This window comes from Argiope bruennichi, chromosome 11 (assembly GCF_947563725.1).
Source record: "Argiope bruennichi chromosome 11, qqArgBrue1.1, whole genome shotgun sequence".
Lineage (NCBI taxonomy): Eukaryota > Metazoa > Arthropoda > Arachnida > Araneae > Araneidae > Argiope > Argiope bruennichi.
In genome coordinates, this window is record NC_079161.1 from 31,698,712 (window position 1) to 31,704,678 (window position 5,967).

Here is a 5,967-nt window from a genome sequence, read left to right on the forward strand (position 1 = left end):
GAGTTAAGCAAGTCTGCTGAATGCCAATCCGATGTCAGCATTGTAATTCTCATCTAGAATTGCAAAATATGTTATGTGCTCTTTGTTATTATTCTGACACTCTAGTAAATTCCTGAGTTCTAAAAAATCAAATATTTGAAATGAGAGACTTAAAAAATGTGCCAAAGATTGTTTTTATTTTTGTCGTGTTTTCTTACTTTGAATAATTGCAAATTCAAACAAATCATAAGCAACAAAATCGTTTATTTAAACCTTAAGACTTTGAACTCAAATTATCAATAACTTGTGTAAGAATTGATATCTAAACAGCTGAGGTAAACAACAAATCTTTTTCCAATGTCTACTGTTACTAAATTTTAATGACATTCACTGAGATATTTGATTGCGAATGACGTTGCCAAGATAGCATATAATTTTTTCAATGATTGGAAAGTTGGCTGCATATTATTCGACTAATTTTGAAATTTTTTAAATTTTATTCGTCATTACGAATATTTCTACCATTTCGCATTTTTAGAGTTCGTATCGATTGTAGCCAATGTAGCTTACTCACATTCTGAAAAATATCTCCTGGAAAAACTCGGATCGTCCTCTGTGACTTCACATTGAGTGAATTAAAACTTGAAAAAAAAATCATCAGGGATGAAAATTACCGTACATTTGAAGACATAATATAAAGGCGGAACGCTGAAGTTTATGCGTACTTTTTTGGATATGCTATTATCAGCTTTTTATGGACTGCTACTTCAAACCACTCATAAATCCATGGCACGAGAAATAGAAATTATCCGTACATATTGATTCGGTACCGAATGGATTCTCGAACCATTTTCCATCAACCATTCTGGATGTTCTTGGTGACGGCATAAGTTTTGGTATGTTCTAAATAATAGTGCTGTATGAAATTTTGATTTAGAAAACGATATTATTTTAATCTTAATTTTTTTTTTTATTTTATAGGTATTTATCGGTTCTATTAGTTTATTTGGAGTGTTAAAATGAGGTGATAAACTGACTGGCGTTCTGAAGTGAAATATACCTTTTTCAACGACAAATATGCTGTTTTTGGATCAAGGTACATGCTGGTGCCCAGCCAATGAGGAGACAGATAAGTTTACAAAACAAGAAAATACTCGAGCAGATGCGAGTCTCATTGCCTTTCCGTTGTTCCAGCGTTTTCAAAGCATCTATATAGCAATGTGGCTAATGGAATAGCAGCTTAACTACAAACTATAAAAGGCAATTCTGTTTATAAAGGGACTTAACGCATCCCAATCGTAACTTCCTATTGTAGAAATATTTCCTTTATCGATATGTGATGGGAAAAAAATCCCTTGAATTAAAAATTGAGCTACCTTCTCTCATTTTGTGACAAATAGCAAAATTTGTGCAAGTAGTTTTCTTCTTTGAATGCGAAGTATCACTGCTTTAAATGCCTCAAAACGGAATTATATTCTGCAAGAAAATTTAAACACTATGAAAAACTCTGAAAATATTAAACAACAAATGCGACCTTTCTAGCAGGCATCCTGTACTCCAATTCCATACAGCACTATTTTCCAATTGACAGCCTCATCAAAGACTTCTTTGCAGTTTCCATGTATCCAGAAATGTATGCTGACTTCCAACACCTTCCTTCAGAAAATCTTTCTTCCGAATTTCTGAAGATCTCTTAGACCAGATTTCACTTGCCTTATATGATCTAACATACAAGGTAATACAATATGCTGGATCATTATTTTATTAGATCATTATAATGAAATAACTAAAATTCTTACGTGATAGCATATTCATATTTAACCCTTACATTAATTTTTTTCCTGGACGCTCCTGCAGCTGGTCTCGGATATCAATGCTTATTTCCAGTGTGGCTCCCTCTCCGAAATTTGAGAATAACCACTGTCATCGGTAGGCCAAAGGGTAAGTCATTTGAACTTGCAAATCATTTTGTTTTTCAGCTACCAAGAATTTTTTCATGTTATTTTGTAGGACGTTCCTAAATAATTTCAGGTTTATAAAGATTATAAATTCTTTCTTATCTTGCCTTTATCTTGCCAATTCTAATTTCTTCACCCCATTTCTCAGTGCAATTCGAAAAATAAAACCCGTGATTGATACTGTTGCTTCTTGAAATTCTAAGCGAGTTTAATTGAAAGCTTTTTATTCTCTTATTATAATGGCATTGAGATTTTGCTTATATTTTCTTACTTTGAGGTTCTTAAATTTAGAGATTCTTTATTTTCATTTCTTAACTTGTCGTGCACTTACCATGTCTGAGATTGAAACTTTTAACAGCTATTTTTGATTTATACTTCGAAACTGGGAAAATTTTCCCTCCTTTTCCAACTCCTTCATTAACTGATAAAAGTAGCAATTTACATTGGTTGTGATGAACGGCATTTCTTCAACAAATAAAGGCGAAGATTCATAATGTTTATAATTGATATGATGAAAAACTCTAATAGTTTAAAGCTTTTTTGTCTGCGATTTAAATTATTAGATTAAATAAGTTAGTTTTCTAGGTAACCACCAAATTTTCCTAATCGGAAAGAACATTTATTTCCATCGAAATTAATCGCAAGTTTTATTTTTTAAAAATATATTCGGATTTTATTGAAGTATATTTTTAAAAAGATTGTCCATCTTTGATTGCATCAATTAAAATTATCTAATTTTTCAGATCTGAATCAACTTGAAATCTAGACAAAGGAAGAATTTTCTGAAAACAGCTGAGATTATCTACAATTCGCATCCAATTGTTTCCGACATTCCAGGTTCTTACAAGGTTATTCTTGGTAAAGGACATAGGTAAAGGAATAGGATCAGCCATCTTCTTATAGGACTTTCTTCGGAAATTAATACGTGAAATAAAATGTCTTAATAGGCTATATTGATTTTTTAAAGGCCTAAACCATGAAACTTTATATTAATTGAATTTATGAGCCCACGAATTCTCAATTATGGTTTTATTATCTTGCATAAGATGACTAAAAATGGCATATGTAACCAAAAAATTATAACCACACCTACTATTTTACTATCGAGAATCTGTGAAATAACAATTTAGTTTATTTTGTTGAAGGCAGTGGTTTGAACTCTTGATAATCAACAATTACTGGCACCGTGTGAAAGTTCAGAAAGATTCTGTTCCTAATCTTATTGAAAAATTTTGTTGCAAGAAATACAGTAGAATATTTAAGCCATATTTTTTTCTCCAAAATATATTCAGGTGTTTTACTTTGAATATAATGGCTAATGGAAAAATTTACATTACTAAAAATTCTTCTAAGCAATTTGTCATTTATTTATTTCAAACTTTTAATTAACGTGCTTTAGTGCAAATTTATAAGAGTTGAATTTTGTAATTTGTCTACTTCTAAAGTGTTGAAGCATTGAAAACTTATACTCCATATTCTCACTTAGAACACGTCATTTTTATATCCTTCCTCAGTGGTATGACAACCCCAGGTGGGCCCTGACCAAGAATTTTTTTCCAGGCCTGTCTTCTCTTGGCCATGGTCTTCCAGTTAATCACTCTTAATGTGGACAAGTCCCCTTCTAGGCAATCAACTCAAATGAGGTTGGGTCGGCCCCTAGTTCTTGCTCCGGTTGGCCGGAATGTTTTTTGCGTTGTGCGCTGCCTGTTCCTTCTAATAACGTGGCCAGCGCATTTAATCCTTTTGATTTTTATGTATTCCTTGGGTTCCTTGTAGATACAGTAAAGTTCTAATTACTTGAGAGAAAGATCTAATTACTGAAGATTTCGTAACAAAGTTTTTTCTTTTTTTGCGGAGTGGAGTTGCTAGCACCACGCCCAACCGCCAACCTCGAAGACCAGGGTGTTGCTCTTCGTCTGGTACCACGCCGCGGGCCTGTCCGGCTTGGAAGACCCTACCAGTAGCTAAACTAACCCATTATTTTGTACATCTTCATCCTAAATTAATTTCTAAATATGTATAATTTCAAATTGATAACAATCGTAAATGCCATTGATTGTGACTTTAGATAATTTGAAATTGTGAATTACATTTATATTCATGAACGATAAACTGAAATCTGAAAATGCAGAAGATAATTAAAAAGATCCTTCTACTTTTGAATATAATCTTACTTTGCTTTTATATATCTTGCATACAATATTTTAAAAGTTGTTTCTGTAACACGTTCATTCTAATTTGCATGAAAAATAACGTATCGACAGAACAATACATTCTTTTTTCAATAATATTAAATATGCATTTTTAGTTAACGAACATTTCTAATCTTATCTCATGAAAAGCTACACTTTCCGATTTAAAAGTGGTGGTGGTGGGGGGGGGGGTCGTACGGCAGCGGCAACATCGCTATGTTTTGGAGTTCCGCGGTGTGACAAAGTAGTCACGAACACCTCCACATCATAATTTGGAATAATTACTTTAATTTGTACGTTTAGGGAAAGATAAAATTTTTAGAGAAGTGCAGTAAAGCTCTAACTTGGTCATGAAGCACTCATGAAATTTGGTATAATTATTAGATTTCAGTTTTTAAGATATAAACTATTTGAAATAATATATAGATTATTTATGGGGTAAATAGAACTTTAATGGAATTACGTTACACGTGCCTTTTTTTCTTGGGGACTGAATTAGCTATTTTGGTTTATTTTCGAAAAATTCCAGAAAAAATTTTTTGCGTGTGTAGCTCATTGTAGCTATCCAAGGCCGATAAGGAAATAATTGAGAGATTTTAATCCACCAGATCGGCAACAGTTTTAAAAATTCTGTCTTTTTAATGGACGAAAAATTAACAAATATTGTCAATTGCAACTCTAGGTATTTTCCTAGAGCTGAGTACAGCAGGATCATACGTTGGTAATTGAAGTAACTCATTACGAATCTGGGGTAAATTTTCGAAGAGTTGAATTGATGTTTCTCTAATAAATTACGAGCCAACGGACAGGCCCATTATTAAAAATGACGGTATTTAATCTTCAATTAAGGCAGATGCTTTTGAAAGAAAAAGGATAGGTTGCCACAGTGCAAAAATGTAAGCGTGATATTACACTCAAAGTGACTTGGGAACTCATTTGGGAAAACTGATTCATTTAATATCACACTGCACTTCGTATATTATAATTGTAAGAATAATTTTTCATCTCCAATATTCAATTCTTTAAATGAACTGCCACTTGCTCTTTCTGAGGTGAATATAAAACAGAATTTCGCTTCATTTTTTTTTTTTTTTTCCCTTTATCCAAACGGTTATATTTGGAAAAACATATCCAATTTCCGAAAGAATGGATTGTATAATTTCAGTCATGGTGAGAAAACATTCTTTAACTAAAGAGACATATAATTTTCGTTTGCAGTTTAATCAGAAGAGATTCTCATTTAGACGTACGCAAAAAAATTCTTTGTCTTTAAGGTTCACTCGCCTTTTATAACGAATATTTGGATCGTCAAGTGTGTCGTTAATATCATACAAATAACTTCCTCCGTCTGAAACTATATCAATTTTCTCAATAGAGGGCGCCTTTTTTAGAAACGTCTCATACTCTCTCCGTGTTAGACTACATTGGTCAATTCAGCTTATTTCCAGTTCTGCCAGAGGGTTTGTTTCAAATATTTGATTCAATAAGTTGTCATCAAGAAACATAACATCCTCGAAGAACAATTCTACCAAGCTCTTACAATTATACATTAGGGATATTAGGAATTTAATCGAATTTAATAACTGATACTATTTTTATTGCGATTACTGTTTATTGCTTTCAAGTTATTAAAAGAAAGTAAATATTCTTTTTTCTAACAATTTTCCAACAAAGGATAGCCAATCAGAAATCCTCTCAATCAAAAAGTATGTATATTTATTCATCATGCCTGTTCATGATGATCAATATACATCAGGAAGAAATGCGAGGCGTTCACACTGTTAATTTAACCAAATTGTTCAGTAAATTGTTTCTTCCTATATCTATCGAATTTCGAG

At 32.3% G+C, this 5,967-nt stretch overlaps 1 long non-coding RNA gene across 1 annotated transcript; it reads left to right on the forward strand.

The window, feature by feature from the left end:
- The first annotated feature begins 1,331 nt into the window (after positions 1–1,331).
- Positions 1,332–2,782, forward strand: LOC129956434 (uncharacterized). The gene is made up of 3 exons (XR_008782689.1): positions 1,332–1,714; positions 1,837–1,920; positions 2,681–2,782. It is a non-coding gene; the product is annotated as an uncharacterized LOC129956434 (long non-coding RNA).
- The last annotated feature ends 3,185 nt before the right edge of the window (positions 2,783–5,967 follow it).